The sequence below is a fragment of the Heteronotia binoei genome, chromosome 3 (genome assembly GCF_032191835.1).
Source record: "Heteronotia binoei isolate CCM8104 ecotype False Entrance Well chromosome 3, APGP_CSIRO_Hbin_v1, whole genome shotgun sequence".
Classification (NCBI taxonomy): domain Eukaryota; kingdom Metazoa; phylum Chordata; class Lepidosauria; order Squamata; family Gekkonidae; genus Heteronotia; species Heteronotia binoei.
In genome coordinates this window covers 162,936,232-162,961,280 of record NC_083225.1, presented here as the reverse complement: position 1 = coordinate 162,961,280, position 25,049 = coordinate 162,936,232, and the positions used below count along the sequence as shown (strand labels likewise).

At 43.2% G+C, this 25,049-nt stretch overlaps 1 protein-coding gene across 3 annotated transcripts in view; it reads right to left on the bottom strand.

The window, feature by feature from the left end:
* SPATA13 (spermatogenesis associated 13) overlaps positions 1-20,431 on the bottom strand; it is a 115,277-nt gene extending 94,846 nt beyond the window's left edge. Inside the window, exon 1 of one of the 3 annotated variants that reach the window (XM_060234779.1) lies at positions 20,286-20,431. The gene's annotated coding sequence lies outside the window, so the exon portion shown is untranslated. Of the gene's footprint in view, positions 1-8,231; positions 8,255-20,285 lie in introns of those variants that run through there. The other 2 variants (XM_060234782.1, XM_060234781.1) reach the window with 2 other exon arrangements.
* Between the last annotated feature and the right edge of the window lie 4,618 nt (positions 20,432-25,049).

Genomic DNA, 25,049 nt, shown 5'->3' with positions numbered 1-25,049 from the left:
CAATGGCAAACCACCTCTGTTCATCTCTTGCCTTGAAAACTCCATAGAGAGGTCCTGTAAGTTGGCTGCGAGTTGCTGGTACTTCACACACACACACACACATGAAGATTCCTAACTTTGCTCCTCCTTCTTGGTGAGGGGGAAAACAGTGTTGTCATTAAGGTTTGTCATTATAAAGCTCCAGTATGCTATAAAGTAACTTCATGTTTAGTCCTTGCTGGACTCATTCTAAGGATGATGCATTAACACTTGGTAAATATTGTGACTTGATTAGGTTGCTCAAGATAGTGGCTAGCACATGCTAAAAGGACAGTGCAAATAAAGTGCTACCCTTTTTGAACATATGGTAAATCAACAGGCAGCAGCACTCCCCAGTTCTGTGCATGGGCTGGCCAGCTTGCTGATTTGTTCACGTACGCCATTTCAGCACATGCTGTGGCACTGGACTACTTTTTTATGCAGGGTTCTCCCATGTGGCACTTTGAGCACTATGGTACCCATCAGTACTGGCAGGGCCATTGTAAGGCAGAGTTTGTTATTGTCTGACTAATTAGGATGCAAGGTTTCTCCATAGCTGTAAAGCAGCTGCAATCACCGGAGGATAAGGAAGACTGTGGTTCTACTCCCTTTCAGGCTTTTCTTCTTTTATCCCCCCTTCTCTTCCTCCCTTCTCCCCCGCCACTCTGAGTTTTGATTTCTTTTTATCTCCCTTCTGCAATTTTTTTGTTAAGTGAGGAGAGAGGAACTGTGTTTGGTTCCTCCTCCCAAGGCATTTTGGGCTTGGCTATGAATCTGTGGAAATTAGGGCTGCCAAGTCCAAGTCAAGAAATACTGGGGACTTCGGGGGTGGAGCCAGGAGCAAGCTTGTGACAAACATAATTGAACTCCAAAGGGAGTTCTGGCCATCACATTTAAAGGGACCAAACATCTTATAAATGCCTTCTCTCTATTGGAAATAATGAATGATAGAGGGACCTTTTTTTAGGGCTCACAGAATTGGAGTCCCTGGTTCAATCCTTTTGAAACTTGGCAGGTGTTTTGAGGAGAGGCATCAGATACTATACTGCAAATTTGGTGCCACTACCTCAAAAAACAGCCCCCCCCAGCCCCAGATACCTGAAGATCAATTCTCCATTATACCCTATGGGAATTGGTCTCCATAGGGTATAATGGAGTGCCCAGCAAACATTTCCCACCCCACCACACTTTCTGATGACCCTGAAGCAGGGAGAGGGCCTCCTAACCGGGGGATCCCCTACCCCCACCTGGGGATTGGCAACTCTAGTGAAAATCAGCTTTTGTTTGGCTCTGCCTCCTACAGAAACCATTTCAGGGTGGTGCTTACCACCACTTTTCAACATTCCAAAGGTGCCTAAAGGTTCAAAAAAACTGGGAGCCCCTGTTTTAATTAATAAATACATACAAGTGACTCATTGAGGAGAATTTCCTTGTCCCTTTTTGGTCCCCATTTCTACACTTTAGTTTTTTCTTTCCCACCAGGCACTGCTTTCCCACACACACATCCAATCTTCATGCCTGCCCACTCCTCTCCTCCCAGTGACTACCTTTCAATTGTATTGTGGAGTAAATTGTCACTACAAACAGCCCTGGAAGGGGCCCTGTGCCCTCCTCCATGTCCCAATGGAGGGAGGATTGGCAGAGCCGTGGCTGGCAGCAACCACTGCGTTGTTGCTTGTTACTACACAATTTGGCCAGACCTGGCAGTGCCAACAGACAATTCATTGCCATGCAACTTGGATGACTCAGTCAGGCTTGGTGACGGCCACTGCTGGTGAAATTGTTGCTGATTGCCTAGGCAATACAAAATGGCTACCAAGACCTCATTAGGTAGTCTTACTATGTATTTTGATACTTGGATATATTTTATGTTTGCTATTTCCTTTCTTTTTAAGTTAATTTTAAGATGTTTCTGAAAACTTGTGGTTTTTCTATATTTCCCCCCCCCCCCCATTTGCAGAAACATCTCTCCATACCTGGCCTCATTATGTGTGGGTTGTTGTGTTGTTGTTTTTTAATCTATGCACAGGGGGGTCAGCTTTAGAATTAGACACATTATATAACAAATTTACCCAATAATAATTATATCATTATTGTAAATACACAAAGTGCAGAGAGATGCTAATATAAATGGAATAATAATCTGAGCTGCAAATATAATGAAGAATTGTTACACACTAATGTGGTCTCAGGTTTGTGTGACTAATCACCTGAATGAGTCATCTAACTGGAGATGATATTTTAGCCTGAGACCACTAGAGAACTTTTGTTTTGACTGGTTCTTTTGTGGTTCTATCCATAATAGAAACAAAGCATGAAGTGTACCATTAACACAGCAAGCAGCCAAAATTCCAAAGGTCAACTGTGACATCACTGATAACCAATGAAGCTGTTGGTTCTCTCCACAAAAGGTTTATGGTTCGTTATCAAGTCCAGATTAATGAGGTGAACCAATGTAATATAGTTCCTCAAATAGATCAGTGCCACAAACTTACCTGTTGGATGAAACAAGGAAGCATGTGCTTTATTTCTGGATAATTTTTGTTTGGGCATCATGAAAATAATAGAATGCCATCAAGAAAAGTAAAGGTATAAGCATATAGTCTTTCTAGGTACTTGGATGATCCAAGAAACACATTTTTACTAATTTTCTCAATTGTCTTCGCTGACAGTATCTGCTTTGTTTATTAAACATAATAGATTGATGTACACAGTTGTTTCAGTAAGGGTGAGTTGTGTACTTGAGCTTCAACTTTGAAAGAGTGTGGACAGATATTTACTGATACAATGGCCCTTGGGCAGCATCCACTACGAAGTCCTATTACAAAAGGCCAACTGAAGTGAATGACAGTTACAAAGGAGTGCAATTCAGTAGGGACTTGTGGAGGAAAACTTCCCTAGCAGCAGGTGCCACTTGGAGGCTGGGACTGTCTGTTGAAAGGCTGAGAGAGCCCCCAGAGAAGAGACTGGCTGCAACTCAACACCAGTTACTACTATGGACTAGCTGGCCATATGACAGCAATGCTGATTCTGTGAACTTAGGCAGATCATGAGAGGAAAGGCAGGAAGGGGAGGGACGGTGGCTCAGTGGTAGAGCATCTGCTCGGTAAGCAGAAGGTCCCAGGTTCAATCCCCGGCAACTCCAACTAAAAGGGTCCAGACAAAATAGGTATGAAAAACCTTAGCTTGAGACCCTGGAGAGCCGCTGCCAGTCTGAGTAGACAATACTGACTTTGATGGACCGAGAGTCTGATTTAGTATAAGGCAGCTTCATATGTTCATAAGGGTTGCATCAATGCTTAGTTCTCGTGGCCTTTTCCTATGCACCCAGGGAAATGCTGTTTGCCACCTCAGGATCAGGCAGCAATTTTTCTTAAGGTCAATTTCGCCAGGTATCCGTGAGGGGTTTTTTTGGGGGGGGGTTTGCCATCTTCTGGGCATGGAGCAGGTGACACTAGATGGGGGAGGAGGTATTTGTGAATTTCCTGCATTGTGTAGGAAGTTGGACATGATGACCTTGCAGGTCCCTTCCAACTCTATGACTCTATGAAAGTGGATAAAGGGAGCGCTTTCTCCCTCTCCCAAAATACTAGAACTCAAGGGCACCCAATTAAGCTGATGTACAGGACAGAAAAAATGAAATACTCCTTTACACATCAAGTAATTAAATTATGGGATTCATTGCCAGTGGAGGTGGTGATGGCCACAAACAGAGATGCTTTTAAAAGGGGCTTAGATAGAATTCATGGAGGATAGGTCTGTCACTGGCTACTAGCCATGATGAGTAAAGTGAACCTCCAGATTTAGAGGCAGTAAATCTCTGAAACCCAGAGCCAGGAGGCGAGATCAGGGAAGGACTTGGTCTCTGTACCCTCTTTGTTTTCCCTGCAAAGTAACTGGTTGGCTGCTGTGTGAAACGGGATGCTGGACTAGACAGACTGCTGGTCTGATCCAACAGGGTTTAAATAAAAGGATACTCCAACGGGAAAGTGCTGAATCAGTCAGTTTGATCATATTAGCTAGAAGGTCAATGGGTCTGACAGTTTGCTCAATCTTAAATTGCTTAACAAAAGTAAGCCCTCTATGTTACAGATGTTGTGGATGATCACTGTGCTTTTAGAGTTTTGCACTTAAATGTCACAAACTTGTCTTTGAACCCTTCATTCACATTTTTTTCTTTGTGTGTTTGTGTGTGTGTATTAAAAAGCTTGCTGACAGATTACTCAGCAAGCATCTGACACAGTAGGCTCAAGCCCAGAACACTATAAACTACAATATATTCTCCATACATCCTATACTAAGACCATCAATTTTTCAGGTGCAACAAGAATCTTATTTTGTTTTTACAACTAACATGTTGAAGGTGGAGCCTGTGTTGCCAGAACCATTTACAAATTTGGCCTGCTGCTTGGGAGGGAACTGGACCCAAAGCAGCTTACATCATTCTCCTTTCCTCCATTTTATCCTTACAGCAACCCTGCAAAGTTTATTCTGCTGGCAGCGAGCTAGCAAGTTTCCACATCAGAGGAGGGATTCAAATCTGGGTCTCCCAGATCTTATACAATACTGACTATCAGCTTTGCCTGGCAGCCTCTCCTGAGAAAAATCTAGCAATGCAGTAGCAAAATGCTCAGGTAAGTTGTGTGGTAGGCCCTGTTGGACCAAACTAAGTTGCCCAAGTATCTGTGGCATCAAGTTGTCCAATAGCCACCACCACAACTGGGGAATTGCACAAACTGCATGGTAACATGTAGCCTGGTGGTTGCTGCTAGGCCTAACAAGAGCCCTTCCTCTCCTGCCTTTAGCTGACAGAAACCAAGGTTTGAAGGCTGGCAATACTGTAGTTGCCTAGGAACCCAAACAATGACCACTGAAATCTCCTTTCTTAAAGATACAGGTCTTCCTTGTATTATTTTGGGGGTGTTTAACTCAGCAATATTTATTTTTTAGGTTTCACATGTCTTTTCTGCAGTCTGGGTTTTTTTCTCAGGCTTATAGAAAGATCTGTCTTGTCCATTCACAGCTCAAATATCTGGATTTAAATGGGGCCATGTTGAGAATCAGATATATTTATCATGATGAATTTGTATATTATTTTATATTTCAGTGAGGTGAATTCAAATAATTCTTGTTCAAGAACAAAGAAACTCTCAGGATTTTGCAGCTTCTGGCTTCCCATAATCAACAGCAAAATCTGCTCACAGCTGTCATGTCTAAAACAGCATACAAAAAGTCCATGTGCTGTTGTTACCTGGATATTTCTGCATATGTTCTTCCAATCTCTGGTTGTTTTTTAGTAACATCCCTTTTTACTAACCTCTTTTCTCTTCTTAGCAACGAAGAGATTTCAGTGTGGAGGCAGATGAAAGATAAACACTTGGGAGATGCTGCAGAAATGTTTGAGGAGTATAGCAAAGTGCTACCGCTGTAATTAGAATAGTTAAACTATTAAAAATGTCTACTCAAATGTATTGGGGAATTTTTTTTTAATTAAGAAAACAAGCTGTAATAACAAAGAATGTTCTTGTGTTGTGTATAACATGAAGCAGCTGTTGAAAGCTAACCCTTTACTTCCATTTTAGAAATAGAGACTTGCTGTATTTGGTGGCAGTACTCACAGAGAAAAAAAAAGAGGCAAAAGTTGGCCCAAAATCATGAAGTCTTGCTTTAACAAAAGGGTGACTATCTGTGACATGCCACTGGAAGGCTGATTTGAGGCTATCAGTGTACAAGGTAGTGTCCAATATCTGACCACAAAAAAGGGAATCTTTCTTCTCAGTACTTGTATGTATGATAGAGAGAATCTTCTTTGGAATCTGGCCCATGCTGCAACACGGCCAAAGGTTCCTGGACTTACTGGGAACAAAAAATTGTTTGTTTCATTTTAAAAAAAACTGCTGAAACATGGGATAATGAAGGAGAAAGTCTTAAAGCTGCTTTGACACAGAATTGTCACTATTTCTATTTTAAAATAATCCTAGATATTATATATTCTGTTCAGGGTTGCCAGTCCTGTTCCCCCTTTAGCGCAAAACTGATGCCTGAAAACAGAAGGCACCACAATATACAGGCCTTTGCCCCTCTGTACTGCTGGCTTGTACCACCCATATATGCCTACAGTCATCGGCTCTGGTCCCAACTCTGTTATGAACACTATCAACAGAGAAAGATATACACAGCTGCCATACAGTTTATATACATCGCATATATCGGAGCCATGGGGTAAGAGAAACAGGGCTATTTTTTGTAGCAGGAATTCCTTAACATATTAGACCACACACCCCTATTGTAGCCAATAATCCAAGGGCTTACAATAGGCCCTGTAATAAGACCCCTGTAAACTCCAGGAGGACTGGCTACATCAGGGGTGTGTGGCCTAATATGCAAAGGAGTTCCTGCTACAAAAAAAGCCCTGAATATTCCTCAGAACTGAAGCAAACCATTATAGTTCCCTTGTATTTTATCTACTGGGGCTAGGGATGCCAGCCTCCAGGTTTGGGGTCTGGGGATCCCCTGGAATTACAGCTTATCTTCAGACTACAGGGATCAGTTCCTCTAGAGAAAATGGATGCTGTGGAAGGTGGATTCTGTGGTGTTGTATCCCAATGAGGCCCCTGTCCTCTCCAAGCTTCATCCCCAAATCTCCAGAAGTTTCCCAACGTGGATCTGGCAACCCTGCCCACCACCACAATTCCGCCGGGGGATCTGGCAACCTTAACTGGGGCTAGAGTCAACCAGGTACCGATTATAATAATACAGACATCAACTGTCAAGGTTTGATGTGCCTCCAAATCAAAGAGAATCACAAAAAGTTTGAGTGAAACCTTGTGGCACATTGCTGATGCAACGTTTGGACCCTCAAACGTTATTCCAAGAATACAGAAAGATATATCATGGCTTAGCCTTAACTGTCGTCAGAAACTGTTTAGAGTACCTGTCACAAACTTCAGTTCAGCTTATATTGCAATCACTTGGGTGTACGTGTTTCTGGATAACAAGTATCTTCATGTGCTTTGTGCAAACATTACACGAGATGGAGTCTTCTTGCAAAGCAGCAACAGTAAAAGCAAGGGTTTACAATAAGAAAGTGGTTTGCTCCCAGAGAGATAAAAGTCAAACATGAGATTGGGCCTGTTTTACCACTTTTAATATCCTAAGAAAGGTTCAATTAATGTCACAGTATGGATGTCAGTGAGTAGCTAAGGAAACTGCAAAGGCTCCCCACTATTTGGCTTCTTGTTCATAACCTCTTGCCCTCTGGGGCTAATTTAACTAATAGCCTAATAATTATTTACTCAGTAAATATCAGAAAGCATTAACCGCCTTGTGTCAAGGTGTATAAACAACAAGGATTTAAGACATTTGCTTTTTTCCTTTCTGTGCTGGGAAAGAAAGCAGTTCTCTCCAGTACAATGTAAGGCAGCTTACTGATTCCGCATTAACCTTTGTCCTGGTCTCATTCTCAGGTCTCCAGTTTGTGCAGGGCAGGGAGCAAGCAGGGAACATGTAGCCCTGTTCCAACCAGAGATGCCAATGCAGAATTCAGGGGAAAGAGCTGCCTTGGGGATCCCTGCAAAGAAGGGAGGCAACTGACCGATTCTGCATTTAGCACATGCCTTCCTTCTGTGGAGGCCCTCGAGAGGGAGGAGAATAGAAGTGGACTGGGAGGCCAAAACAGTCCTGGAAAAAGTGCTGCTCCCTTGTCCCTCCCTTTTACTTATAGAACTGTAAATCCCTGTCACTTGAAGAATGGGAGTTCTCTCTTTTAAGAACTGAGGACTAGAAGAACTGCATGCTGGGACTGAAGGATGTCTTGGTTGTGTTATTTACTTAGCTCATTTATAGTTACTGTTTGAAAGAGTTGAAAGTGTCTGAACATTATATATTTTACATTTGAACTGTCAATTGGCAGAGGATTATTTTGGTTGGCTTTTTAAAAAAGCAAGTCAAATACCAACTTTAGCAGAGAACAAAAGCTTCATGCCTTGAAACCTCTAAGTTCTAGTAAAGACACTGTATGTTACCAAGCCCATTTCCAAAGCCATAAGATCTGGAACCTTGGATGGGAAGGGGGCTAAATTCAAAACTGAAAGAATTCAGTAACCCCCGTTTCTGTTCTGGCCTAACACAAATCATACAAAATTCTTCTCATGCAATGTGTTTTTTAAAAAAACTGTATGGATACAATTTTAGGAAAGTAAAGTGATACTTACCTTACGATAGCCATTTTGGATGATTTGCAGAATATATTATTTTTCCCCTTAGCTAAAACAACTTTTGAAGTGGTCCTGTACCTTCAGCAAGTCAGGCATGTAATTCTTCGTAAAGATGCATGTTTTCCTCTCTAGGTTGGTGTTGCTTGCCAGCAGGAATAGCTTCATGCAGATATGGTAACACTTTATGTATTCCACAGACCATCTGTTCCACTCTGCATTTCATTAACACTCATGCCTACTTGTAACTGGCATATCACTGAGTGATAGGCAATCTTTTGCACCACAATAGAAGTCATTAGCAGAGCTGTGGCCAGTACAAGTACCTTTCAATAAGTACATTTAGGAGGGAGTAGCATTTTGTGCTAAGCCATGGCAGCTAATGCAAGCTTATATCTTCATATTGTTAAATGTTGGGCTGTCAAACCATTAAAGAATTCTAACAGGCTAGCTATCTGCCTTTTTTACCAATTAATTCCTGCAGCCCCAATTAAAAAGCCATTCACATCTAGAGCCCTTATTTGTACTTGCAGTCTCTTGGCACCAGCTAGAACAATCTTGCAGCAATGAATTTACAATAATATAACCATTTTGTGAAAATTATGCTGATGTTTCTTATTTAACATCTAAAGCAATGTTAAAATGACACATCTGGCTCCCCTTCCACCAGCTCAGTATATTCACAATTGAATAGTCCAAAAACAGAGCCATTGCCAGTCTGAGTAGACGCTACTGACTGTAATGGACCAAGACCAGGGTCAGACATACAGAAAATCCCAACATAGGTATGGATGCATGTCGGATTTTATGCAGGCGTCCAAACATCAGCATCTGGGAATTGTAAGCCAAAATGCCCTCAAAATGAGGTTGGGGAATTGTCAGGTGGGCACCTGGCTTAATCAGGATCTTTTTACCTATATATACAGGATACACGTCCAGAAATTATTGCTTAAATTTACCAAGGACTCTAATTAAGTAAAACAATTAAAATTTATTCCAGAAAAATATAGAACTCACATACAAGGCAATGTGCTCATGAAACATACATACAGTCCTAGGAAAAATAGAGAGAGAGATCGAGACAACACATGGCTAGACAAACAGGGTGATAATTACTGATCGTAGTCTTCAAGGAAGGCTCCAATGGCGACAAGCGAGGAATGGGAAAATAGGACCCTCAGCTGATCAGGAATTGGGGATGGATCTAGACAGCGGAACTGGGGTACTGCTAGATGCACACCTGTGAGGAGCTGGGTCACAGGTTATAAGGACTACCTTGAGCCCTTAGGGGATGGGAGGTGGTCAGCTGGTACATGACCTCAGAAAAGGGGGAGGCACTGCAATGACCATAAGGCTAGACTTATGCAGTAGCCAATAGCAAGTTTATTGGTGGCACCTAATTGGATGCCCATAACTGACCAATGAACAAGCTTGGACCCTGGTTACCCGATTGGACTTCCAGGTAGCAATGGGCCAGGATGGGAGGCTCCAGGATAACCATTAAGGGAAAGAATGGGGGAAATTACTGGGTGGAGGTGTGCTTGAGTTTACCAAACTTATCTAAAAGGATGACAATAGATGGCCAAATTGCTACCTAAGGTAACACCCGGTTTACACAAAGGAACTTGGCTCACTGAAGATGGTCTTCCTCTTCTTCAGTCTTCTCTTGGCACCAGTCTTTGTCTTGAGTTCTGCTAGACAAAGGCTTAGGCAGTCTGACAGGATCAATACCTAAGATAAGCTTGATGGCCTCATGAAGAGGGACGGTGGCTCAGTGGTAGAGCATCTGCTTGGGAAGCAGAAGGTCCCAGGTTCAATCCCTGGCATCTCCAAAAAAGGGTCCAGGCAAATAGGTGTGAAAAACCTCAGCTTGAGACCCTGGAGAGCCGCTGCCAGTCTGAGAAGACAATACTGACTTTGATGGACCAAGGGTCTAATTCAATATAAGGCAGCTTCATATGTTCTTATGGATGGGTGACATCTGTTGAGTACGTAAGCCTCCTGCTTCGCTGAAATGGAGTTTGGCACTGCAGGAAGATAGCTGCTGATGGTGTTAGCCTCCCAGAGTGGATTTTATGGTCAAGGCTGGAAACCGCTTGCCTGGATAGCTCCTGGCTGCGCAAGTTTTTCAGCTCCAACAATAGAGATGGTATTCGCACGAAGCGACTGGAAACCATCCCTTCTCCTGGCTAGCATTCCTCCAGAAACGTGGAGTGCTGCTTTAGCATTGTGGCTGTTAGTACTCATAAGTCCCTTCCAGTTTAGTAGACAAAACCCACGTTCTCCTAGCAGATGTGTGTGAGTTCAGTCTCCAGTCGCCCTAGCAACTAAACGGGTGACTACGATGTTCTGGAAATAGGGGTATTTTCCTCACAGAATGGTGGGTGACTCGTCCAGGTCCCACATTGCCTCAATTTGGACCCAGAGTTTTTTTTATAGTGCTTTAATTCCGGACCAAGAGCACTCCTGAGGACTCAAGAGTGGACTTTGCATGTTTGAACGCTTCTCTGTTACTGGGTCATTGTAAGCGCAGAACCGGTCCCCGCCCAAACCTCAACCAGAAGTAATATCAATGTGCAAATGGACGTGAGATACAAAACTCTGTCAACTGCCTGGAAAACCAAGCACCTGAGTGGTCTTTTAATCCAGTCCCGAAACTGAGAATCATCATGTGTAATTTGACGGGTTATTTCTGCACACGTTGCAATCATGCAGATAAAGCAGTTCTGCGGCAGAGAAAAGTAGAGTCACCGGGGGGGGCGAGCATACTAAAATGAATGACAAGATTGCCCATAGGAAACAATGGGAGAGGTTGGATTGCTCATTGGATATAATGGGAGACAAGATTGCCAATTGACTTGTATGGGCTCCATTGAAACACATTGAAGCACAAAAACAGTCGCAATAAAAATATGGAATGGATTTTCCAGGAAAGTCAACACAACCTACAAGTGCCAACGAATGGGACTGCTGGGGGAAGGGCAGATTGCCAACCCCTGGGACTGGCATAGGTGTTCTGTGTTGTTTTGAACAGTCCAGTCCCAGAGCCTGGCAATCCAACATTTTCCCTGGCAATCCAGTCCCAGAGGGTAGCAATCCGGTCAGCCACCCTGCAATCCAGTCCCAGAGGTGGCAACCCACCCTCCCCTCTGGCAATTCAGAACACCTGTACCAGTCCCAGGGGCTGGCAATCTGCCTTCCCCCCCGGGAATCCTATTCGTGGACACTTGTAGGTTGTGTTGACTTTACTGGAAGATCCATTCCAGATTTTTATTGCAGCCGTTTTTGTGCTTCAATGCAGCCCATGTAAGTCAATTGGCAATCTTGTCTCCCATTATATCCAATGTGCAATCCAGCCTCTCCCATTGTTTCCTATGGACAATCTTGTCATTCATTTTAGTACATCCTGCAAGCCGTCGGGAATGTGCCTCCGCAAGTCCAGAGTGCTACTGTTGGAAAACAAGGTCCAGCAGGGATGTCTTATCGACCAATCACGGGAACAACACGGGATATAACGAATGGCTGTTGAGATGTCTGATCCAGGAAATGCATTGATAATACACCAGGACTATAATAGCAACTCGTTCGCGACAGCATTATTGGTGAGTGTGACCGGGGCCCAAGGCTCTGATTCAGGATAAGGCAGCTTCATGGGACAGGAACCTCATATGAACATATGAACCTGCCTTATACTGAATCAGACCCTTGGTCCATCACAGTCAGTATTGTCTACTCAGACTGGCAGCGGCTCTCCAGGGTCTCAAGCTGAGGTTTTTCACATCTATTTGCCTGGATCCTTTTTTGGAGATGCCAGGGATTGAACCTGGGACCTTCTGCTTACCAAGCAGATGCTCTACCGCTGAGCCACCGTCCCTCCCCAACCTTTTAACTGAAGCTGCCCATGTTGGAAATTAGGACCTTACAGGTGCACTGCATGCATTCTACCACCAGACTATGGCTCCATCCTTGAAGTCAGATAATGCCAGATGTGACAGAATAGATCAAAAAGCCAGCACACTGCAAACCAGAGAGCAAGAGAAAAAGCATGGCAGAAGCAGGAGTGCAATCACGGATGCATGTTCCTGAAGTTTCTTAGTCACTACAGACTATTTCAATGGAGCCCTATGCACCTGACACAGTAGAGTCTGTCTTAGCCAGTCCCCCCCATCCCCGATTTGTGGCTGAATATATGGTCTGCCATTGGTGCAGTCCACATCTCCTTTGTCCCAAGTTAATGCTTCAGGAGTTTCTGTCCGTACAATTATCACCTTATTTAACAAGTATCTTGCCACTGCCCTTACTTTAAAAATCATAAATTCCTGATAAGCTCTTAATGGCTTATTTCTTACAGTTTGATTGTCTCTCCCAACAGGCTCACTTTCTCAAACGCAGGTTTCTGCTCTCTCTTTTGAGTTATCTTTGGTAGCTAATGTTGCATACCGCCCAACAAAGGTGTGCATTTTAAATAACATCTCCAGATGAAACTAGCAGTCAGAGGTGATTTGCATTGAATTTGCATAGAGAAAGATATTGTGCAGAGACCATTCCTGGAAATGTATAAGTCCTAGGGCACAATGTCAAGAAATGCAACTAGTGGACAGAGATCTTAAGTGGGCAGAAAGGACAAATGAATCAGAAGTCCAATGGCATCTTAAAGTCTGACGACATTGATTCTGGTATGCTCTCTCGAGTAATATTGTCAGGTTGACCTGGATAGCCTAGTATTGACTGGGACAGTCCAGTATTTTCACTAACAGTCCAGGAAATAAGTGAAAAAATATGGGATGTCCCATATTTTTTCAGCATTTCCCCCTATCAGCCAGTGAAAATACTGGACTGCCCAGGTCAACCGGCAATCTTACAAGCCCAAAGAGTGAAACACACTGGGTGCTTTCACATGGCAATGATCTGGGAGTGGATTTTGCTATTCTTACACAGTAAAAATCCAGCTGCAAAGTGCATTATTTAGTAGGTGTGAACACATCCACTGTTTGAGCTTCAAGGAGGCAGCTTACAGCAGCCCAAGGGCTGGGTGTTCCTGCCAGGGCAAGCTGAGCCTCAGTGTGTCTGGTGGGTATTTTTAATATCTGGCAAGTGGCAACTCTACTCTCTATGCTGGGATAGCCATATTAATCTCTTGCAGGAAAACAAAAAGAACTTAGGGTCTTAGGGATAATATCATAGAGTCCACCCTCCAAAGTAGTCATTTCCTCTAGGGGAACTGATTGTTGTAGACTGGAGAATCAAGTATAATTCCAGCAGATCTCTAGGCCCCACCTGGAGGTTGGCAACTCAAGTCCACAGGCAACTTAAAGACTAACAACATTTATTACAGTTCATATTTTAAGTTACTACTAGACTTCTGCACTGTTTTGCTACAACAGACTGCCCTGGCTACCCTACTAGACAAGCAAAAGGAAATTCAATGCAAGCCCTGGTGCATACACAGCCTTAAATAATATGGAAAATTTCCTAATGAGACTGAATTTTTCTCAGCACAAGGCTGATTCTCTGGAGAGAAAAGTTGTTCTTTATTTTCTGCACACCAAAATATATTCTGATCCTTTGAGTAGTCAGCTCAGGGGATGACAAAAAGTCTGCCCTCCCTCTTTTACTAGAGCAATTAACCTGTCACACCTACAGGCAACATCTGAATCAGCAGCTAGCGCAATAATATCAGAGCATTCCCCCCCCCCTTTCTGCTTGACTCCACTGAAACACCACTGCCCAGCTGTGTCAGGTATTTTGCTGAAAACTAAATTGGACCCTGCTGCCTTATAATAACATTTTAATGGCTCAAGTCATGTATTTTTGGCTTTTTGGTTCTGACCTTGTAGTGATTTACAAGGTCTCAGTTCAGCTTTGAAATGTTTCACTTCATATTGTTTCTAATTATTCGCTTGAGCTGAATGCAAAATATGCACTTTGAGTCTATCTGCAGTAAGAAGAGAGGGCTGCAGTTAGACTCCTGTTTATCCTATGGGGCTAGCGCCAATTAAATGGAAAAAGTGAATGATCACCAACATTCTCTTGCCAGCTTTTCTCAAGGGATACTCATGGATCCAAAGCCATTGACCCCTTTCCTTTTATCCCACAAATGGCACATTGTGCCAAGGTGTTTTTTATAGTGCAGAAGTAAATATCCCCTGTAAAAAGTGGACAGCTCCTTTCACTCTTTTTCTTGCTGCCCAATACAGTTAAGAGATATCATCCATGTGCACCAGCAGAAACATGCCAAGTCCATCTGGGGAGTGGGTGGCCTCCTACGTTGGATGTTGGATACAAGTGCAGTATGTTCCCAAGACTTCCAGTCCCTCATAGCTGAGATGACTCCAAATTAATCACCAAACTGAATTAATATGAATGTCTTCAAGATCACAGAGGTAGAGTTTTTTAAAGTATGGAAATAAATTAATCTAAATCTATATGCCCAACAGTGTGCGCCTATTTAGAGTTACTCTAGTCTAACCCCAGGTAGCCGGAATAGCTGCATAGTGTGCCCATGTAACTTTCCAGCATTCTGTCCTCCTCTTCCAAAATTCAAGCATACTCAAGAGTAACTAAGAAACAGCCTGAGCTATGCAGATCGGAGAAGGTCTGGTTGGGGCCTCAAGCTCAAAGGGGACTTCAAATTTAGACAATTGTTACTTTGTTGGTGTTTGACAAATTTCACATCTGTTTGACTTTTTTATTTTACTGTATATATGGCTCAGGGTCTCAAAAGCTGAAAGTGGCTCAGGCCTCTGTGGCCCTCTCAGAGGGCCCACCTATGAGTTTATCTCTGATTATCCCTGCATAAGTGAAAGGCTGCCATTAAGTGAGGAAAGTGAATTGAAATTAGGTATGCTGTTGTAGTGGGGGCAAGACAGCAGATGGCCTTGGCTCCCATGACAGGGTCATCTTGCAAGGGGAACATTGCCCCCCGCATTCTATGAGTAGTTTCAAGGCCTCATAGAAGAGAAGTATTTTCCTGTGTAGAACTAGTGGAAGACCTCCCAACAGCATCGGGGGTAAAATATAGCAAGAATTTGCTTTAGCATGCCATCACTTCTGGGGTGAACTAAGAAATTATGCCATCATGTTGATGTATTGCTCTAGGAATCACTGGAATCAGGATCCTGGTTTGTAAGCAATATGCAAAAAGCAATTTGTTAAGGTAACCACTTCAGCTGTCACAGAATGCTGTGGAAGAACTGTACATCAGGAGAGTAATTGGGGAGAAGGGAGGGCATGTGAAAGCCTAATTATTTTAGATCTATTCAGATATGCAGACTTGGAGACAACCACTGGAAGTGTGCAGTGCCCATGATGCACCTGATATGTGCAATTGCCATTTTGTGTGCATGGGGCAATACAGAGATTTTCCATGGGTGCTCAGCTTGCAGACAACACAAGTCAGAAGTCTTGAGTTTTGATTTGGCCAATCCACAGCTATTTCTTGGCTTGCTTTTCAAAAGGAATTTGTTCGGGCTGAACAGGGCCCTAAAATAGGAGAAGACATAATCCTGGAAAGTCCATCTAAGTGAGTTTTTTCCTTGGCTGATCTTCCTAACCTTAGAAATCTGTTTCTAGGCCAGCAGTCTTAACAGACTCTTTTTCTGTACAAAATGAGGTGATGAGTGATTTCACTGGGGCAAGCCAAACAGTTTAGGTTTATGAAAAAAAAATCTGCAAAACAAACAAACAAAATATGGAGTTTCCCCCCTCCAAGTGGTAAGTACTCTGCTGTAGAAAAACTCTGACTAAATGAATGAATATTGTCAACAGCTGCAACAGGCAAGGTTACAAATCTACCTTGCCTCTGAAGTAGACAGATAAATTCAGGGAAAATAAACTGAGCTAAACCAGAATGCTACATTGCTAATGGGATTTCTGAATCTGGGTGCATGAACTAATGCAGATCCAAACAGCCTAACTTTGTACAGCTTGCCAAAAAACTGAGCAAGAGAGATCATCTGAGGTCTCAATGACCATGAAAGATTTGCAGTTCCCCCTCCCATTATGTTTAGATTCCTGCTTAGCTATGGAATTGCCTCAATGGCTTTGGATAAAACACTATCATACCCCTAATTCACTTAACTGAATGGCTGTGAGGATAAACCGGCTGTGTGTCCTTTAGAGAATGGAAAAGAGAATCCAGTAATTCATACTTGTAAAGGATATGCAGATTGACCATTCCTTCTGACTAATGCTTCCTCTCTCCCTCCTTTAGTACCTTTCTTTGTTTCCTGTTCCAAAATATGCCACCAACACCGCTCCTCCCCCAGTGTCATATAGTGGCTAGAGTTCAGTTGAATGCTGCTCAGCACCAATGCAGTGTCATTTCCCTGTCTCGAGGACATACAGCCAATAATTTATTTAATTCATGTATACCCTGCCTTTCTCTCCAATGTGGGCCCACCCAAATGGGCTAAATTTGTTTTCCTCTCCATTTTATTTTCACAACAACCCTATGAGATTAAGTTAGGCTGAGAGTGTAACTGGCCAAAGGTCACAGAGTGAGCTTTCAAGGCAGAGTAAGGATTCAAACTTGGGACTCCCAGATCCACATTCAACACGCCAATTAGTGCCACTATACCACACCCCCTCTGAAAACAACTAGCTGAAGTGAATTCCTTCAACAGCGGATGCCTCAAGGTGCTCTCCAGATTTTTTTGTTCTAAAACGTTTTAAAAGTAATCACACAAAGACACTATTTACTTATTTTATTCACTTTTGAATAAATAGCTTTGACTATGGCTTGAATTGCTGCCAGCAAGTAGCACACCAGAGCCTGGTCTGAGCTCAGCCTGTCTCCAAATTTGGCCAGTGCTACTGCTGGCTGCATACCTGCCACCTCAGCCAGGACTGTACCACTCTATAAATTTGCTGAAGTCACACTTTCACATGTTGTTGAACAATTTATCCAGTGTACTTAGAGTAAAGGCATGGTTTGGTCAGGGCCAGCACTAAGGGATCTGCTGCTAGAGGCACCGCATCCCTCCTCCAGCTCCCTTTTGTCTTTTTTGTGTGTGTGCGCATAGCGTGCACTATGATGATGTCACTAAAAATAGGAGGGACTAGAGAGTGGGGACTAGAGGGGACTTGAGAGCGGCGGGTGGCACACAAGATTGCTGCCGTGCTGCCACTTTCCCCCTGCACTACACTTGCGTCGTTTTCAAAAGGCGACCAGTCACTTTCAGGTTGAAAGTGGCCGAGCGGCACCTTCATGGAAAGGCGCCCCTTGGCTGCTTTCAACCCAAAGGCGGCCGGCCGTTTTTAAAACATCATGCTCTTGCGTGCCTGGCGCATTGTTTCAGCTTGCTAAGGGGCTGGAAGATTTCTCCAACCCCTCAGCAAGCAGAAACGAGGCAGCACTTTCAGTCCTGGGCGCTCAAGAGTGCCTGGGACTGAAAGTTAAGCCTCATGTTGTTTCTGCTTGCTGAGCAGCCAGAGGATTTCTCCAACCCCTCAGGTAGCAGAAACAACACACTCTTGAAAAGTCAGCGCCTGAGGCAGCTGCCGAATGTTGGGTAATGGACGTGCCAGCTCTGGCTTTGGTTTAAGATCCCCATAGTATACCCAGGGCTCCAGGGTTTGGAGGTCCACAAGCCCATGCTGTCTGGTGCTGCCTTGCCATTCAGTGAGCCCACGTTTCCACTGCTGAGCTAAGAGCAGAACTGCATCCTTGTTGCTTCTGCTATGCTTTTTAAGTGCAATTCCACTGAACACAGCATCCTTTTGGACTACTTGGCAAGGCTGTGACAAGAAGGAACTGTTTTATCTGGGCTCTAGTCTTCCCTGGTGGGCAGAAGGTGGTGCTGCAGAACTTCTGCTTGTCTTCTTGGCCTAGAAGGTCCCAATGGATTCCAAGAACTGGGGCCTGCACTTCTCCCAGAACTTATCTCCAGACAACAGAGATCCATTTCCCTGGGGTGAAAGGCTGATTCGAAGGGTAGACTTTATAAGGTAGCATATCCCCACTAAGCTCCTTTCCCTTCCCCAACTCCATCTTCCCCAAACAGCCCGCAAATCTCCAGGAACTTCCCAAACCAGAATTGGCAACCCACGCTATTTAACATCTACATGAGAGACAGAATGGTGTATCAAATATAGTCTTTTGCATGTGAAGCAGGTGTCACTGGGTGGTGGGGAGGTATTTGTGAAGCTCCTGCATTGAGCAGGGAGTTGACCTAGATGACCCTGGAGGTCCGTTCCAACACTATGATTCTATCCTGCTGAAGAAATTTGAAGCCTGAAATGGTTTAGAACCAGGGTGACAACCATCTCCACTCATACATTCCTACCCATGCCCTTAGATCTTCCACTGGTTTGCCACCTCCAGCTTGGGAAATTCCCAGAGATTTGGAGGGCAATACCTGAAGAAGGTGGTGTCTGAGGAAAGAAGGGAGCTTAGTGGTGGTGTAATGGATTCCTTGTCTCCTAGACTCTATGGTATACCATACCTATCATGTACCAAACTGTTACTTCTTCCAGCAGAATTGATATCTGTAATCTGGAGATCAGATGTAATTCCAGGAGAATTCCAGATTCTATAAAGTTGATAACCCTTAGCTGAGGACATTTTGTGTATGGAATGAAAATGAAAATGAGAGAGAGAGCATGCAGAACAATGCTTACTGTGCACCTTCAGAAGTCCATTTTCATTTCAGAAAGGGAAAAGTGAGTTTTAATCAGTTTGCTGGTAACTACTCTCATACAACTGCTCTGCTCAATCGTTTTAGTACTCTACAGCTGTTCTGGACTTTTTGATGCATCTGCTTGGTAGTTTTAATGTTGTTTTATTGATGGAATTTTTTGTTAGCTACCTCGAGTGGTAATTTATTTTGGCAGAAATGCAAGGTACAAGTGTCCTAAATAAATTGGTTGAGCTATAACTTGGCAGCTACTAGTGGGCAAAGCCAATGTATCTAGTATGTGCTTAGGGAAAAAACTGTTCAGTAAATTCTGGGCCACATCAGCCCAGTGGATGGCAAAATATGAAAAGGCCAGAGGGAAATTCTGAATTATTGGCATTCTAAAAACTCTGCTCTTACGTTCACTTAACCGTTAATATTCTATCATTCTGATCTCTTGCTTAATTAACAGAAGACCAGAATAAAATCAAAGTATAATCAAAGGCAAAAGTACTGAAGACATGTGCTTCCCTAACATATGTTCATGAAAGCACATGCAACATGTACAACACATGTTCCTACGACCCAAAGACTGTGTCACTCACATCCAGTAGAGTTCTGCAGATTTCACAAAGCACCTCCCACCTTCCCATCAAATAGCCCTAATGTCAAGGTAACCCTAAGCAAACAGCCTTTGATCCTGCCATTCAGGTAAAATGTTTGCTGCAGAAGTTGCACCTTAATCCTGAACACATTTAATTCCTCAGATCTGCTAACACTGGAAAAAAGAGGGACATAAAAAGGGAACAAACAAATAGAACTCAGTAATTTACTCCCAAGCAAACAGAGTAGCAGACAAAGGATTGTAACGCCAAAGCAAGTTATATACTCCTGTTCTCTGCATCCCGGTTCATACCATTCATCATTTTGGAAGCCTTCAATGATAGAAACGATCCATTCTTAATATCAGAATTAAGCAGAATGGGCTTGTACACAAAACCAGAGGAGCTTCTATCAATTTCTTTCTGATGGAAACTATCTCCATTTAGCCTTTTTTAAAAAAATCATTGTTTTAAAGGCTTATCACATATATAGCCTAAACATTGATAGGTTTCCTCTAAAGTAACTTCTACTAAGTTCAATGACATGTCCTTCTCAATATGTAGGATTTCAGCCTTTCACTCCACTACATACTTCACAGCATCAGGATTTTAGTATAACAAACTTGGGTTCTCATGGTGTGTGGGAAAGTGCATTCTTAGCCCGTTTCTGATCACCACAATCATATTACAACTGGTCATACAATGAATTACTCATGGTACAGAAAGTTTGTTTGGGACTTTCACTTGCTTCTTTTTGCATAACTATCATTACGTTCTTAAGAATCAAAGGAGGCAAGAATACCAAAGATGCTTAACAAACAAGTAAACAGTCTTACCTGCCAGTAAATGCCCCAGGCATTTGCAAATCCTTTGCAGAAGGGATCCCAAGGTGCATTCCCTCCAGCAGCCTGGAAACCAGCGGTTCAGCCTTTCCTTTTGCCAGCAAGCTGCCTGCAAAGCTTTCCCGCACAGTGACTAATATTTACCCTTTCTAAGGCTGGGCAAAGTACTCCAGCTTTTCAAATGGATTCTAAGAGCTCCAGTCCATCTCACCAGCCTTTTCACTAGCAACCCTTCTCTGGCTCCAATCAACAGCTCCAAGACAAACCTTTCCACCCTCTTTTCTTCCCAACCCCCTTTGCCTCATTTCCCTTTCAGAGGCAGAATTGGAAGCCAATGGTAAAGCATGAAATAAACACCTTTAATAAATTTTGCCCTCAGTCTATCTGGAGACAGCTGGGCTTCTCTTCCTCCTTCACAACATATATTAGAGAGCCTGTAGTTTCTGTTGACACAGTAACCACACCTAACTCTTTTGCCCGTCTTTTCCAGGTACTTCTGTATGAAAGAAGCCACTATGAAAAAGATTTACTGAGGTTGTAGCAGCAGGGGGGGGGGCTGTGTTTAGGGTTGTCAACAGGGGAAAAGCAAAAGGAATAAAGGAGATAACTGGAGTTGGGAATAGGCAAGATTAATTTTATTCTGCTTCCAACTCTGTTCTCCCTCCCATGTAGACTTTTGGGTGTCTGAACAGGCACCTTGCTTAGCAAATGGGGGGAGAGAGGAGAGCTAGAAATGAAAAGAAACAAACATGGATTAAGGGGGGAAAAGCCTATCTGATTAGGGGGAAATACGTTTCAAATACAAGATTCAAGATAGACCTTGAACATGAAGTCAGGTATGTGACCTGATCTCCCCCCCCCCCCCAAATACTAAAGATAAGGAACAGCAATTGTTTCTTAATATCCTATGATGCTGCCTGTACTCACAATGAAGATGAAGGGTACATTTCCCCAACCCTTCCTAGTAGACAGCTTACAGGAGACGGTGGGTTCTAAAAATATCCATAACCCAGGTGTCTCCCTGATTGGGAACCAAAGCAGCTTTTCACATCCTTCTCCTCTCCTCCACTTAAACCTCACAACAACAACCTTATTAGGGTTGGTTGGGTTGCAAGACTGTGATAGGCCCAAGGTCACCGGGTGAGTTTCCATTATCCAGACAGGAGATCCTAGTAAAAATGACAGCATTGTATATTTAGCTGCAGCCTGCTTTTAAATGGCAGGTTTGTTACAGGTAAAAGAGTAGCCCACCCCCTCTATCTCAGAGAGACATTTATCATCTCTTGGACCCAAGCTCACCAGCCCCCTTCCCTGGCAGATTTATGCATCTGGAAGGACAAGAGTTGTACAAGCAGGTATTATATCTGAAACTTCCCAGAATCCCGTCCACATTCTCAAACTGCAAAAGATGAAAGTATCCCACACAACAAGACAAGTCAGCATACTGGGACCCACTGATCCTGTCAATGCTAATGCAGAGTCCAAATTCAGAGTCCAACTCGTGGGCATTCGATGAAATTGCTGAGCAGACAGGTTAAAACGGATAAAAGGAAGTACTTTTTCACCCAAAGGGTGATTAACATGTGGAATTCACTGCCACAGGAGGTGGTGGCGTCCACAAGCATAGCCAGCTTCAAGAAGGGGTTAGATAAAAATATGGAGCAGAGGTCCATCAGTGGCTATTAGCCACAGTGTGTGTGTGTGTGTATATATATATATATATTTGGCCGCTGTGTGACACAGAATGTTGGACTGGATGGGCCATTGGCCTGATCTAACATGGCTTCTCTTATGTTCTTATATTCTTAAATTGAATGTACAAGATTTTAACCTCAAAGTTCTGAGCAAAACAATCACAGCGTGCTGCAGGGCAGTTTACCTCCTGTTGGCCAGAACTCAATGGGTCCCTGACCACCCAGAAGGGTTCCTCAGGTCTATACTGTGCAGTTGCAGTGGTGGCAGAGAAATGTGTAGGGAATATTCTTTTAGGGAATCCCCAAGGTAGAGGAATGCTATCTACTCTCAAAGTGGGTCAATGCACAAGTAGTATTAAATCTTCTAAATAAACAAGTACCACTTGGAGCAAGACTCTGGAGAGGCCATATAAAAATCTCCTAAATTAATATTAATCTCTGTAGTTCACTCTGTATTACTTTTGTTTGTGCTTCTAAAAACTCCAGCAGGGCAAAACATTCTGTTGGCTTTCCAAAGCACAGCAATAATCAGTTCCCTTTTTTCCCATCCTCACTTAATTCAGCCATCTATCAAATACAATTATTGTGAAAGAAATAACCAAGCCCTGCTCCAAAGTTTCCTTTTGTTACACAGATACCTGAATAGCTGTCACGATGAGAGAAGTGCTGTGACTCTTCATCTGCATCCAGATCACATTCAGAGTCAGATTAAAGCCATTATCCCTTGTAAAAGGTGTTAAGTGCTTTCAGTTGACTATGAATGCCATGAGGAGAGGAGAGGAGGGGAAGTAAAAAAATGGTGATGGTCATGGCAGTCAGAAGCAATTGCTGTGAGTATTTAAAGCGGGTACGGCTAATAAGACTGGTTCCCTTCTTACACAGAGTTAAACTGGCTGCGATCTCTTCCTAAGAACATCCGGGGTTCAACCACAAGCGCATCAACCAATGTAATATATTTTCAATTTTTTTGTTTATTTAGTCAATTTGTATTCCGCCTTTCCCAGGAATGGGCTCAGGGCGGATAACACTATAATAAGATGACAATTTAAAATATACAATTAAAAGCAGAATAATATAAAACAATATAATAAGCCATACACAAGTTATAAACAGATTAAGCCGTCATGTTCCAACAATGCCGTTCTACTATATACATTGGCCAAATAGGTCGGCCTGTGTGTGAGAGAATCAATGAACCGAAATCTGACATAAGAAATCACAACATCCAGAAACCTGCAGGGAAACATTTTAATCTTCCTGGGCATACCTTTAGAGATCTGAAAATCACTGGTTTTGTTAAACTTTGGTGTAGTGGTTAAGTGTGCGAACTCTTATCTGGGAGAACCGGGTTTGATTCCCCACTTTTCCATTTACAGCTGCTGGAATGGCCTTGGATTAGCCATAGCTATCGCAGGAGCTGTCCTTGAAAGGATAGCTGCTGTGAGAGCCTTCCAGCCCTACCCACCTCACGGGGTGTCTGTTGTGGGGGGAGAAGATATAGGAGATTGTAAGCCGCTCTGAGTCTCTGATTCAGAGAGAAGGGCGGGGTATAAATCTGAAGTCTTCTTCTTCAGAAAGCTTCTTCCTGATTGGTTGTATTTTATCCTGCTTTGTTACTTTATTCATATCCCAAGCGAGGCTGCCACTTCTGACTTCTATAAACATCCATGCAAACAATTATGCTTGAAAGGTTTATGATGAGATTTACACCAAACCTCCGCTGTTTCTGCAGTTTTCCCTATAAAAGTTTAAAAATTATTTTCTTTTCACAGTTTGTGAAAAGTGAGCTCTGACTCACATATCCTAATATTAAAATAAATTATGATAGTTTTAAGATGCCACTCGCCTTCTGTTTTATTTTGCAATTTCTTCGACCATCAGAACCAGGGCTTTTTGTAAGCAGGAATGCACAGGAACGCAGTTCCGGCTGGCTTGGTGTCAGGAGGTGTGGCCTAATATGCAAATGCATTGCTGTTGAGCTTTTTCTACAAAAAAGCCCTGTGTGAAATAATGATGATGTCAGGGGGTGTGGCCTAATATGCCAATGAGTTCCTGCTGGGCTTTTTCTATAAAAAAGGCCCTGATCAGAACTATAATGATAAAGGGCCCACTTTACAGCTCAGTTGAAGAATTATTGAGATAATGTTTCATATATGAAACAGTTCTAATGGGGGGAGTTTGGTGTGTGTGTGTTTGTTTGTGTGCATGCCTGGAAGTCATGGCTGACTTCGGCCAACTCCTAGCGGGACTGGGAGGCAAGGACGTTCAGAGAGGTGGCTTGCTGCCTGCCTCTGCATCCCGGCCCTGGTATTTTGGGGAGGTCTCCCATCCAAGTACTTGCCAGGGTTGGCCCTGCTTAGCTTCCAAGACCTGATGAGATTGGGCTTACAAGGGTTATTCTGCTTTGGTTTGTCATTGGAGTGAAAAGCAGAGTATAAATAGCTAAACACCTCTATCTTTATTTAAATATTTAAACTCTGCTTTTCACTCCAATGACAAACCAAATAAGATAATAACATTGTTTTAACCTCCTCCACTTTATTCTCACAACAACAACAACCCTGTGAGGTAAGTTAGGCTGTGAGACAGTGACTGGCCTAAGACATTCAAACCTGTGTCTCCCAAATCCTAGACTGGCACTCTAATCACTACACCATGCTGGCTCTTTAAACACTTTAAAATATCCTACAAACTCACAATCCATAATCTGTATATAAAATTTTTTGCCACTGTGTGACACAGAGTGTTGGACTTGATGGGCCGTTGGCCTGATCCAACATGGCTTCTCTTATGTTCTTATGTTCCTTTTGTCAGTGTACTATCACTAGATAGGAGTTCATTGGATTTCCATAACAGCCAAGTGTGGTGTAGCCGACCCATGGGGTGACATCACATCATAACATTTTCTTGGCACACTTTTTACAGGGTGGTTTGCCGTTGCCTTCCCCAGTCATCTACACTTTACCCCCAGCAAGCTGGGTACTCGTTTTACTGAACTCGGAAGGATGGAAGGCTGAGTCAACCTTGGCCCGGCTACCTGAACCCAGCTTCCGCTAGGGTCAAC